Raw genomic sequence first — 14,014 nt, 5'->3', positions numbered from 1 at the left:
AGAGAAAAGCTGGAAAATGTGACTCAAGTGTAATTTTAAAGGCTCAGAAACCAGAAGGCAAATGAAAAGAACCCAATTTGTATTTATTTTTTTAAAATCTCATGATCTTTAAGTCAGTCTGATGTTTTTTGAAGACATGGGGTTGCCAGTGCTATAGCTAGGAAGTCATACACCTGCTTGTGAACTTGCTGCTCCAAAGACTAACATGGAGGATTTTATGGCAGGCGAGTCACATTTACAGAGATTTTGCATGTGTTCTGCCTTTGCTTGTTTTCTCTCTTCCCTGCCTCCTCTCCCACCTGAAAACATTTTGTTTTATCACAGCCAGACACCTTTGTGACAAAGGGCTTGAAAGAAAAGACAAGCAGAGACACCACATCAAAAGGAGAATGGAAATTTTCAGGCACTAGCAGCCTCTCATTAAACAAATGAAAACATATTAATTATTGGGAGGTTATCCTTAATATTTGCCTTTTTTAAGCGTGTATATCAGAGAGAGAGTTAGACGTGATCATATGGGTCAGGCTCTTCTAGGTGCTTTTTTTGCTCTCCTTAGGGTGCACTTGCTGGAAATCCCTGAACAGGCAGCCTCAGGAATATCTTTGTATTATCTCATGAGAGCAGATAGCTATTGAGTTGAGCTCCCCTACTGTGTTACCAATAGCCTGTCCCCACCCCACTTCTGTAAACATCAGGCAGAAATTGCTTCTGCTCTTGTTGACATCAATTGATCACTAACGTGCAATTGAAATTTCAGGAGACAGGATTTCGTTTTAGAGCCATCAAAGTAATCACACCTTCGCACCTTTCATTTTACCTAGGTAAACATTGCACCCTGGTATATTTTAAGCACCTGGTCTGCATTTACCTTCCCATTATTGATGATTAGTGATTACCAAGTTGTCCATGCTTAAACAGCAGCTTTCTCCTTCTTCCCTATCAGCCTGCTGTTGCTACTGCTGTCTGATTTAAAGACACTCCAGTGTCTGTAGCATCTATTATCCCTTCTTTGGTGATGAATAGTGATGTCACAAATACTAGATTGTGGCATCACTGAAAGAATCAGGTTGACATAGAGGAAGAAAACCACTATTTACACATAAATGACTTGATAATCTGCTAGCTGGGAAAGAGAACCAGGCTTTTAATTAGGAGCTGGCTGGAAGAAATGTGATATTTTTAAAGCCTGAGTGAGTGGGAAAATGCATATTCATGTGATAAAGACAGACATGGACAAAATAAAAAAGGAAAACAGGCTCCAATTTCAGAGAAGGAAATGTGAGCATAGGGCTCTGTTATGTCACTGATATCTGCACAAGGGCCTGATTTTCAAGGAGGAAGAAGAAAAGTGGAAAGTATCTAGTTAGATGCCTAAGTCCCCCTTGTGAATCTAACCCCTAGAGTTGAAGCTCCTTGGGGCAAACTGTGTCTGTGCAGCACCCAGTACAGCTGGGCCTTAATCTTAGCCCTAGGCTCTCCTGTAATATAAAGCATAAGAAGAAGATCCAAACACCTCCAAACTTTGGTGTCTTTGAAATCCAGGTCCAGATCTTAATGTTGCAGCCCAAGCCCCCCCACTAATTCAATTGGAATTATCACCAAGCTTTCTCTGCATTGGCTCAGCTTCCGCATGTGTTTGCAGGTTCACAGATCAGTCAATCAGTCGCTGCCTTTTTGAAGCACATTTCAGAAAGCACAAGCTGCAAAGGATCAACTCCTTTTGGCTGTAACCAAATAAAAACAATGACAACTATTTTTACCTTTTTGAACTGTACCTGTTCAGAAGAAATCTTGGTCCTGGCAGCTATGGCAAAAATGAGGTGCTGTGCAATAGCACTACAACAGCCTCTTAAAGGCTGTAGTTTCTTCCCCATACCCACCTGGACCTCATTACTGTTATTAGGAGTTGCACCCAAGTTATAGGGAAAACCGACCCAAAGCCATAAAACTGCAGAGACAACACAATATTGAAGTCAGCTGTGCTTTCAGCCATGGAGAGAAGATTTGTAAAGAACGAATGTCATCAAGCTCTTATTTTCATAGAGCTCAAGGCACCTTGCAAAGGAGGTCAGTATCATTATCCCCATTTTACAGATGGGGAAACTGAGGCACAGAGTGGGAGAATGACCTGCTGGTCACCCAGCAGGCCAGTGTTACAACTAGAAGTTGAACCCAGCTTCCTAGAAACCCTGGCCAGTGCCCTATCCACTGGACAACACCGCCTCTAAAGAAAAAAAAAATTCCCTCTGTATCTACCTGTCTTTATACACCAACAGAAGAGATGTCTAAGATAGATGAGGGAAGAAATCCTCAGTAGAATGGATTTCGGTGGGAGATTTCAGCGTTGATAATCCTTTTCCTGAAACAGGTATAGAAATAAGGAAGAAATGAAACTTTATTGTTCTTTCTTTGCCACCTTAGCGTGAACATTATTGTGACTTGACATGTAGTCTCTCACAGAAATGGCTGTATGTCTTGTTGACATATCTATGCCATATGTATATTTATATGTTGCCCTAGATATGTTTGTATAGACAGAGCTAGGAACTAGGAGTCTGGAGTTGTGGGTTTTACTCCCAGTTCTGCTACTAACTAACTCACTAAAAATTCTCTCTGTCCCTCAGTTTCCTCATTTCAAAAATGGCATTAATATTCTCTACCTCACAGGGCTTTAATACATTCAGGTTGCTTTGAGATCCCCAGATGAAAGGTGCTACAGGAGTATGATTATTAAAAGAGTTGTTAGAGATTCACAAGCTTTGAAGGTTACAGCTTCATAGGCTAATTTATTTATTTGGATTTATACAGTCACTTTTAAAAAGACGACATCTATCTATACACTAAACATAACAACTTAAAAACTCAAATCCCTTCCAACAATTCCCCATTCTTGCAGCTCCCCTGCTTCCCTCCATTTTCTAATACTTCAAAAAGACATGAGCTTTGCCAGGTGTCGCACCCTAAAGGTCATTAGACAGGGGTTATGTGAGACTAAGGCAGGGCACAAATTCCAAAGCCATGAGGCCCCCTACACAGAACACTCCGCTGGCAGCCCCCTTCCCATTTTTACCAGCTGTCACCACTGTGCATTTTGTATAGCTGAAATACATGCACATAACTTTCAAAAGAGCATACTTCACCATCTTATTTTTTGTCTACTATTAATTATTTTAAGGGGTGACAGGGAGGGATAGCTGAGTGGTTTGAGCATTGGCCTCCTAAACCCGGGGTTGTGAGTTCAATCCTTGAGGGGGCCACTTAGGGATGTGGGGCAAAAATCTGTCTGGGGATTGGTCCTGCTTTGAGCAGGGGGTTGGACTAGATGAGCTCTTGAGGTCCCTTCCAACGCTGATATTCTATGATTTTGTTTCTCTGTTCTTTCTTGATGTCAGTCTTTCTTCTCCCTATCCTATCACCCCACCTGTCCCACATACATCCTCTGCCTTTGATCTACAGTTAAACCTGAGATAACTGGCCTATTTGGCAGAGGAGGAGCAAACTCGGCCTCCTCACTATGAGCCCTGCCTAATCTCCTAGGCTTTGCACATTCATGGCTCTCTCCCCATGCCAGACCAATCAGCCTAGGCTATCAGAGTGCAGTCTCAGACTCTGCCCCGCCACAAAGGCTGTGCAATGAGCTGCATGACTTGCCTAAACCAGCTGATTTTTCTGGCATTTAAATTAAAGGAAAGGAAGGAAATAAAGTGGGAAATGGGAAAGACAAGTAGAAAGAAACCTGCCAAGAGCAAGAAAAAGAACATAGCTGGCATGTATACTGTGAGATTACACTCCCATCTAGTGGCCATCAAATGCATACCAGGTGATAAATCAGTGATGGTGTGCCACCTGCCAGATGTGTTTTCTTAGCTAAGATTTTCAGAAGTGAATCATGGTTTGACTGCCTCAGTGTTTGGGTGTCCAACCTGAGACACCTTAAAGGGACCTGATTTTGAGAAAGGGCTGACCAATCCGCCTCTGGAAACCAGACCCCTTTAAGATATCTCAAAGTTGGGCATCCAATATCACTAGTCATTTTTGGAAGGCTGGATTAAATTGGATAAAACCCTGGCACACACATGCACCATTTCATGGACGAAGCTGGCAAGATGCAGAGAAAGAGGTATGTACGTTCCATTCTACTATAGCTCTAGCCTCCACATCATGGCTCATTCAATAGAGCTGCAGAAACCTATTTTTGCTGGATAGAACTCTGCACCATTAGGAATATTGGCTAAAATAAATATTTTCATACTTTACTTGCCTGTTTTTAAGAGTCTAAGAATAAATCTGCCTTTTTTAAGATAAGAAACTAACATTTCACATTTCTAAGAGACAAAGTTAAATTGTTCAGCACAATAAGGGCAATGTATCAAGTACAGCACTAGTAATAGATGCTGGATGCTCAATAATCTTGTGTAGCAGTGACAATATAATCAATTGATGGATGAGCTAAAATCTTTTTAGAACTCACTCAAAATACAATATATGTAGTAACATAAGTGTGTCCATTTTCCAGAAAGGCTAAGGCCATCAATAACAAGGGCTGGGAATGGGGAAAGGCCTTCTGAAATAACAAAGGATACTTCAAAATTGTCAGGCTCTTATTTTCGAGTTTGCTTCGCTGCTTTCATCTAGACCAAGACACAAAAGCAGCAGGCAACAGTGCAGCAAACAGAGGATAGCTGCACGCTGGGGTGGACTTGGGATATCTGTGCTATAAGGGAGGAAGATCCAAGACTTGGGGCCAAGAGGAAGATAAAGGAGGTTGGGAGGGAGTGTTTGTCTGTGGAGGGAGTGTGTGGATATTAGGCTGAAAAGTAGTTGTGATGGATCCAGGCATCATTTAGTCTCAAACTTCACCCAGGAAGCAGAATGTATAGACTAAAGGATATCATACTTTCCAACCCTCCTTAGCCAGGGGAAGGATTGCCATGCTGTATCAGACCATGGTCCATCTAGTCTAGTATCTTGTCTCCAAGAATGGCTACCACCAGCTATGTAAGAGAAAGCTGCAAGAAGATGGACAATGATGAATAACCTAAAGATTGAATTTTTTTAGAAATCTTACTAAGCTCTTGACCTCAAAGAGCTTGATTTGGGCTGAGTAGCATTGGGTCAGCAACCAAGTCCTTCTTTTAAAGCTGCCCTTTTCTCTCCAGAATTTTAACTTTCATTGACAAAAAAACAAAACAAGTGTTGTGAGGAAACTCATAAAACATGAACCATATGCAAACTAAAGTAATGAAGTCTGAGTCTGCAGTGAACCTGAAACAATAGCTGTAGAAGGGGTGAACTACCTTAGTCATCTCAATGAGATGTTAACTCAAATAATTTACAATCGTTTAAAGGTCAACCACATTACTTATTCCATTTCTCCTCACCGAATGTAAGAAAGGAGAAGGGATATATTATGAAGTTCTGCACCATCTAATGGGAGTGACATATTTTGGTACCAGCACTGTCTCTCCTTCTCCCCTCTCCCCTCACCTCAGCCCCAACTAGGAAACAATATTTTTAAAGAAAGATTAAATTCTAAAATCATTATGAATCTATGGGAATCAGGACACTAAGTACAAAACTATGCCCTAATCCAGCCCTGCTCAAGGGTGTATCCCACTCTCTCTAAAGGGAAGCCAACCTTGAGGAACATATTGGAGCCCAGCAAAATAATGGCTTATAGTATTTTGAATATATGCACAAACTACTGCAAGGAGCATCTCATTCTGATTTCTTAAGTAGGTGGGGCTTTGTTCACGTGTGCAGTTTGGGAGAGCACCACTACTTTTTTTCAGTTTGAACCTTGGACCTCTGATATCTTATGGCAAAGCATTCAAAAGGCTAATTGCCAATTTTTAAACTTGTTGCTATTCATTTTCATTGGGTGTCTTTTGTTCTTTTATCATGAAAGAATAAATAGCCCAACTCACCTTTATTCTATCATTTATAGTTTTATATCTCCAACATGTCTTGTCTTATTCATCCCTTCCATAAATTAAATACTCTTAACTTTTTCAATCTCTCATCATACAGAAGTTTTTCGGTGCCTTTAATTATTTCCATTGCCCGTAAACACCAAGGGTCCTTGCTGCATAACTTATGTCCAGCTTGTCACAGAGCACAATTAGAACATGTGCTAGCCTAGAAGACAAGAAGAAAGAGCAGAGAATGGGAATTACATTGATGGATTCATGCTATAATTGTTCATTAAAATCATGAGAACAAGCTATAAGAAGGCTTTCTGTAAGAAGTATATTTTAAGGCAGGATCTGAAGGGGAAGAGAGAAGATGGTTGGAAGGCAAGTTGGAGGCTCCTCCAGTTGAGGGGGTAGCATGACAGACAGCACCAATCAAAAAGGTGGAAAAAAAAAAAGAGATGAAGGGAGAAAGGCCTGATGTTGATGTCTCCCTTGCCACAATTTCCTTGTACCCTTTTGCTAAAATTAAAGCCACATATTAGAAAGTGCTTTGTTGAAAATAAATCAAAGCTGGTGTCTCAGTAGCGGCTGACGCTGTTGAGCTAAGCCTGATTCTATGCCAGCGGGTGAGGGGGCCTACAATACTTTCACGCTAGGCAACCTCGTATAGCCCTGCACCACCACTTGCAACTGCTCCAGCATCCATTTAAGCTTGCTGCAAGCATAGCCGTAAAATAGCTCATTTTGTCAGCACATTCCTGAGCCTAAGCCTACTGTAGTTTTCCTTTGAGCATGGTGAGTCTCTTTGGCTGGCACGCTCTGCTCTTTTCTTTGGCAGCCATGTGTGTAACAGAGGAATCACCCCTTATGCTCAGGTGAAAAGAGATTTAACCCCACTAGATAGCAACTCTCAGCTTTCAACATAGCTCTGCTTTTTGCCTCCCTGCAGACAAAACCCAGCACTTCCAGCAGCTGTTTACAAACTCACAAATACTAGTACTAACCTCTCTCATAATCTCTGAGCTGCTGTATGATATCTAACCATTTTTAGGTGAGAAACACAGAGCACATCTTCTGCCAGTCTGATCACAGGAAGGCTCTCTTTTACTTTTCATGGTACAGTGATTCCCTATGGACCATGAGCGTTCTTGTTTAAGTTCCCTCTGTATGATGCACACACAGCCTTTAACTGGATAAGTCTGCCCTAAGGTCTGGCTGCCAGGAATCAGACAAAACACCATCAAGTGACTTGTCAGGAAGTTTCATACAGAGACAAGTGAGGTGGACACTTTAAGATTGACATGCTTATGGATTTAACACATCATTCAGGTTGGGTTTGAATCAGAACCCTTCTCTCCCTGTCTATTGGAAAGTTTGGAGGGAATCTAGAACTTCATAACTCAGGACCATCTCTGCACATCACGTCCACATCTATCCAGGCAAACAACCAGTGTGAAGAATTCTGTGCTTTGGATACACTTCAGCAGCAGCCTTTGAAACTCTCCGATTCAGACTCTCAGTAAATCCCAGGGCAAAATGAATTTTCCTGAAGATGAAATACTAAAGGAGCCTAGGACCTGTTCCTATGATGGTGCCTGTGATGGATATTGGGGGGAAAAGAGCAGTGTATGTAGGGTTGAGGGGGTTGGGGGTGGAGTTGGTGAAAGTGAGAGAGACAGGCAGACAAAATGGAAAGAGAATAGTATGATGTTGTTAAGAACAAAATGGCCAAGTAAACAGAGAGGGAAAGGAACACAGAAATGGAGAGAGTTAAACCAAAAGGACAAAGTAAGACAGGAATACCACAAATAAATCAGAATGAGAAGGGGGAAAAAATGAACCAGATGCAGGAATGCAAGACCAGGAGGTGGAAAGTAAGGTGGAGGGTCCATTTCATGGGGAAGAGGAAACATTAAAGAAGATGGCTGTAGGGTGGCAAAGAAGCAGAAACACAAGAAAGAAAGAGAGAGAGAGAACAATTAAATAGTGGGTGTGATCCTGAAGCCATTGAACTCAGTCACAACATTGTATTTGGGACCTAGAAATAGAGTTAAATTGAACCAAGGTCAGGTGGTTATTTCAGTGCATTTTAGGAAAGCATCTACAAGTATGACATTGCATAACCCTGGTTAGGATTTGCCATCCCTTAAGAGATCCTTGTCAGCCAGTCTGGTGCCATGACTGGTTAGTGGTCAATAAGTGACAGAGAGAGGAGACTCACACAGTGCATTTACTGAACAGCATGGCATGGCTGTTGGTGCTCCGTGTAACCCATGCTAGCATAACGTGGTTCCGTACCCCTCTTTACTGCCGAGGCCACATAGAGAGAGCTTTATGAGCCATTTGAGTCAACAGACCTGGGTGAAATCATGGACCCACTGAAACCAATGGCAAAACTCCCGGTGACTTCAGTAGGGCCAGGATTTCAGCTTTGGCAACTGACACAATAGTGGTTTACTCTTTCAGATCCGTTGGTCCCAGGCTCAGTCCTTACTGATGGCCAAAGAAGGGTCATTGTTACACTACCATTGCTCAAATATCATTTGGGCAATATGCAGCACATGTCTATTCACCCATCCCTTACTCTGGTGCTGATCTCCAATTCCCTAGTTCTGCCTGATCAAAAGATCAGTCCCACCTATCCCACCCAGGGAAGAGAAGACTCAGGATCCCTCTTCCCCTCCCCGCACCAAAGGAGATTTTCCAGTAGCCCCTTACACAATGGTCAATAGAAACTGCAGCAATGGAACCACAGAACCATTTTTTAGATCTCATTGTTAAAGGATACAAGATGGGCAGGTCACCTGCTTCCCAGAAAATCCATGAGGAAGGAGGAAATATTGGCTGCCGCCCCACCCTCCACCCCAAGAAGTGGGATGGAGGAAGTGAATCACTGGGCCACCTGAGGAAGTGGATCTGCCAACAGTGCCTTAAAGATGCCAGAAGGTAGGTTGGAAGGCCCCAGGAAATAATTAAAGGCAAGAGAGGAGCACATGCTTGTTGGGGGAAACTGCTAGAGCAGAGGGTGACAGGTTCCAAGAAGATCCATGCCTGGGAGCATGATTAATTGTGAGAGTAAGGGGTTATTTCCCATTCCCATTGATACCTGATGGTGCAGAAGAAAGCAAAATGCTGTGGAAAAGTGCCATTAATCTCCCAATTGGTACACTGTATTCTACCTGACATTTCCAATTGCTTTCAATACACCGTATTGTACATTTTTCACATTTTCAGAAATCTATTGCCAAAGATTCTGAATCTTCAGAATTAATCAGCAGCTTGGAATGAAGCCAGGTGCAACAAATAAGGAACCAGGAGTTTTTGGTAATCTACCAGCCTGAGATGGATGTATAACTCACATTTATTGGTGTGGGACAGTTTGGGGGAGAGGGAGAATAACCCTCGACTGCATTTTTTGGAGGCAGCTGATGGTTGCTGCTAATGAATAGGAGGAGATTATCGTTGGTTAGGAAGCCAGGAGATGTGTTTGTTTCTTTGGTTAGTTTTTTGGAGAGCATCAGAGGAAAGGGGCCCTAACTCTTCTGACACTGTCAAGAAAAACTGCATTAAAATCAATGGATTAACACCAGCATAAGTCAGAGAAAAATCAGGTCCAAAGAGAGAGGGAGAGGTCACGGATGATAACTGAAAACATGTGCACTTCATGCATAAAATTCACCACAAATGCCCGATTACAAATTCAACCAGTTATCCTGAATTGAGGAAGAAGAAATGTATTTGCTTAGTTCACCCAACGGACATGCTGATATTATTGAGAGAAGCTTTAGTATAATAAAAACCAGATAGAATTCCTCTGCCTGCTGCTAGCCCAGGGTGCTGTTACCTAGCTCACAGATGAAGATGAAGCTCAACCTATTAGTGGAGAATTCCACATTAAATGCTACTCACTGTGCTAAGTCCTCAGAAACGTTTCCGAGGCACGACAAAGGGAAGCTATGGCTAGAGGGAGAGAGACATGGCAACCCTGACGCAGAGTGGCTGCAATGTCTCAGGTTTCAGAACTATCTGGCAATTAATCAGGGCTCTGGGGACCTTGCGATGTCAACAGGTAATGCACCCAAGGAGTGACTTAACGAGAAGCAACGGCTTGGAAAGCCGGTGCTGAACTGTGCACTTTTTTTTTTATAAGAATCAAAATGTATCTTGAAAGGTTTGCCATAGGAGGCAGCCTGGAGTTTCAGATGGGCCTGTGCTAGCATAGGCAGTAGGGGGGCTCTGCATTTGCATAGCTCTGTGTTGAATCAACATTAAAAATTCTGTTAGGTCTGGAAATCTCCCGGAGGCCAACAGCCGGAAGCTCAATGGAACTTCTGCAACAACAAACTCTGGGGTGGGATTTCCCACTGAGATACAGTACCAAGAATATGCTCACATTTCCATGGTAGTTTGAAGGGCTGCAAAGAAGTCAGCATCCAGGGAGCTTTAAGGACCCATAGCCGAGAAGCACTTTTACAAATAAATAAACAAACAAAATAAAGATGAAAATAGTTCTCTTTGCGGGAAAGGGAGTAGGGTGTGGGAGGGAACTCTCTTTTTTGTTTGGTTGGTTTTTGTTTTTAACAGATTCTGCCATTTTTAAGTCCATATATTAGAGTTGTTGAGCAATTAGCAACTGCTAAGGCTTACTGGGGTGCTTCTACACAATTCCATTATATTGACTAATTGTCAAGCTTTCTATTCGGGGGGGACTCAGAAAATGGATTTTGATGCTGATGCACCTCATTCCCCTAGAATCAGTTTTAAAGAGTGCTACTAAGAATCATCATCACACACACACAAAAATGCACATACACTTCTATTTACAGTGAAGACATTTACAACCACTGTAAACATTTGGTGTCTCAGGAAAGCTGTGAAAGAGGAGCTTGTGCTTTGCCCAGGTATTTGCTCTACATATGCTAGCGAGAAAGCAGAAACTAATAAAACTCCATTTGTTTGCTCTAAAAGTCATAGAAAACATGACACAATAAAGCTACTCTAAGAGATTTGCTTGCTTCACAAGAACAGTATCTCAAAAAATCCTAGGCTATTATGTACTGTACCCGTTTGCAGAGTTTTAGAGGACAAATTCAAAGATTATGGGATCTTGCTTTCTGTGCAATACTTACAATTATGAGCCCATTTAAATAAGACACCTCTGAAAAATAATTGCTCCCAAAGCTAAAATGAAAAACCTGGATCCTGTTATTAATTTATCATGAGATAAATGTACTGGCGCATGCATGTTCCAGGCCCTCAAAACTTTTTACCCTGACTTCTTAGAAAGAGCAGATGACTGACTGCTGCTTCTTTGTTTCAGAAAGGAAGCCAGAAAAAGTCAATACAATTTTTGGCTTATGCACATGCTGTCAGATAAGAATGCAATTGTTTGTGCCTTTGAAAGGATATACTGGAGGATTTATCAGAATGTGCATAATCTTTATCAGTAATTAATATAAGTCAAGTGCATAAAATCTAGAAAGTAATCTTTCATTCCTCTTTTTCTCCACTGGGAGTAACTGTGAATTTTGATATGCTTTTTCAGCATTATGAATGAGGAATTAAGTATGTAACTATGTATAATTTTAAAATAGCAATCATTAAAAAGCAGCTATTCATCTCATACTCTTGGCTTGACCAAGGCCAAAATGCCTTTGTATTGCTCTTAATGGACCTTGAATGAGGTCCTATGGCCTTGATTCAGGAAGGCATTTAAGCGTCTTTGTTTAACTTTAAGAATGTGGCTCAATTCCACTGGCACAAAGTTAAGCCTGTGCTTCAGTACTGTCCTAACTGGAACGTAGGAGCAGAAATGCTGAGGCAGAATTAGGAAGACAAAAGAATTGCAGATTTTATGTGCCAATCCTTTTGAAAAGACAAGAAATTAGATCTCCTTGCAGTATGTTCTCTCCCTTTTAATTGCTCTGTTTTCAATACATGAAAGTATCAATGATCAGGATTTGATATATTTAACACTATTTTAAAAGTATTTCATTATGAAATTCCGTAATAAGCTACAGAAGAAAACAAAATGCTGCTGTGTATTTTAATAAAAGCTAACCAGAATATATTGGTTTTCAAAATAACGGTAAATCTGTATTGTAGTCAATTTGTCAGTTCTTTTTGTGTACAAACCCACAAAGAGAGACTTTCACACTTGAGCAATCTTGGAGAAAGAAAACATTTATGCATAAATGTTGTTGGCCAATAGATTCCTGTGTCACATTTGGCTATTATGGAATATATTGTTCATACAATGGCTTTCTCCCTTCTACCTCAATGTATCTAACTTGATCCTGCCATCAAATGATAGGGCCAAGTTCCACTTGCGGTACTCAAATCCAGTAGGAGGCTATTTGCATGAGTAAGGTGTGCAGGATTTAGCCCACGATGCTATGGTTAAAACATCCATCTGTTACTATAGAAATTATTGAGAAATCAAAAATCCATCATTATGGGTTCAATCCTTGGCCCCTGGTCACTGCGTGCTGCTTGGGTAGCACAAAACAGCTGAAGAGCAGATGGGATTCTCCTGATGCAGGTGAATCCTTGAGTGGCTTACAGTTGGTAGAACCAGCTCCTTGGCACCTGCTCCCCCCATGTTCTGCATAGTATTGGAAGAAGAACAGAGGCAGGATGGGGATATAGACGGGTGCCGAACTCTACCGAGCTCTCTAACCAATCCTCAGCTAGCACAGTGATCCTATAGAATCCTCTCCATCTGACATAACTTAGAGCAGCCTTTAGGACTGGCAGTCCCATGATCGGGAAGCCAGAAGTGTCTTAGAATCACTTTCCCCACCATGTAATTCCAGCTGTGCTGAGCATTCGGCCTGGTAATTTCAATGGAGGAGTGAATTGTCCCCGGGGATGCGGGGGGAACAAGTCTTTGTTTAAGCACAAGTATCATTAATAATTAAACTTGATAAGAAAAGTTATGAAACCAATTTACTGTCAACGTTCTCCCCCGACCCCTCCAAAAAAGTTTATATTCAGACCTAATTGTAAGTTTTCATCAACATGAAAAGCCTTCTTTAAAATGGACTGTACTGTCCATGGTGCTAAGACTGGTTTTAGCAGCTCATCTCAGTAACCAGAAAAGTGTTAAATCCATCATTTTCAGTCTGCTCTGTAATTTTCAAGTGCCTGAGAACCACTGCCAGCTTCCCCCCTTGCACCAACCACCAAGCACAAAAACGCTGCCTGCTTGCCATCACATTCAGTATTGATTCTTCAAATGGAAAAAAAATCTGTAATAAGTACAGGGGAATTGAAGCAGGCTTTCAGACTCAGCAGTTGATGGGAGGAAAGGGGGCAGCCTAGAAGTAACTTTAAACTCTTGGAAATTACAGTGCACAGAGTAAAACAGCTGAGACTCTACAATTTGTTAGATAACCTGACTGTTAGCATTAAAACTGTCAGACTGCTTCCAGATTATTTACCTTAGATTTTATAGAGCATATAGTACTGTAGGCCTGCTTTATGTAAACATATGCCCCCATTGACATGAATCCACCTCACACATTACAAGAAGAACTCTACGTGGACTCCCCCTGACGGTCGAAATGACAGACTGGACCTCTACATAGAGTGCTTCCGCAGACATGCACAGGCTGAAATTGTGGACAAACAACATCACTTGTCCCATAACCTCAGCCGTACAGAACGCAATGCCATCCACAGCCTCAGAAACAACTCTGACATTATCATCAAAGGGGCTGACAAAGGAGTCTGCAGTCATAATGAACAGGTCGGATTATGAACAGGAGGCTGCCAGGCAACTCTCCAAGACCACATTCTACAGGCCACTATCCTCTGATCCCACTGAGGAATACCAAAAGAAACTACACTATCTGCTCAAGAAATTCCCAGCTACAGTACGGGAACAAATCTACATGAACACCCCCAGAACCCCAACCAGGAGTATTTTATCTGCTACCCAAGATCCATAAACCCTGGACACCCCATCATCTCCGGCATTGGCACTCTTACAGCAGGATTATCTGGCTATTTGGACTCTCTCCTCAGACCCTACGCTACCAGCACTTCCAGCTATCTTCGAGACACCACTGACTTCCTGAGGAAACTACAATGCATTG

General features: G+C 41.9%; 1 long non-coding RNA gene across 2 annotated transcripts in view; it reads right to left on the bottom strand.

Moving 5' to 3' along the window:
* The window catches only part of LOC135976732 (uncharacterized), a 42,635-nt gene that overhangs the window by 6,784 nt on the left and 21,837 nt on the right, over positions 1 to 14,014 (bottom strand). The window contains exons 4-5 of one of the 2 annotated variants that reach the window (XR_010594030.1): positions 5,928 to 6,138; positions 2,253 to 2,359 (exon numbers count right to left, since the gene is read on the bottom strand). This is a non-coding gene — a long non-coding RNA (uncharacterized LOC135976732). Of the gene's footprint in view, positions 1 to 2,252; positions 2,360 to 5,927; positions 6,139 to 14,014 lie in introns of those variants that run through there. The other variant, XR_010594031.1, reaches the window with a different exon arrangement.

Source organism: Chrysemys picta, chromosome 1 (genome assembly GCF_011386835.1).
Source record: "Chrysemys picta bellii isolate R12L10 chromosome 1, ASM1138683v2, whole genome shotgun sequence".
In the NCBI taxonomy this organism is placed as follows: domain Eukaryota; kingdom Metazoa; phylum Chordata; order Testudines; family Emydidae; genus Chrysemys; species Chrysemys picta.
Note: the sequence above shows the minus strand (reverse complement) of the source record. Positions and strands in the feature narration are given on the sequence as shown.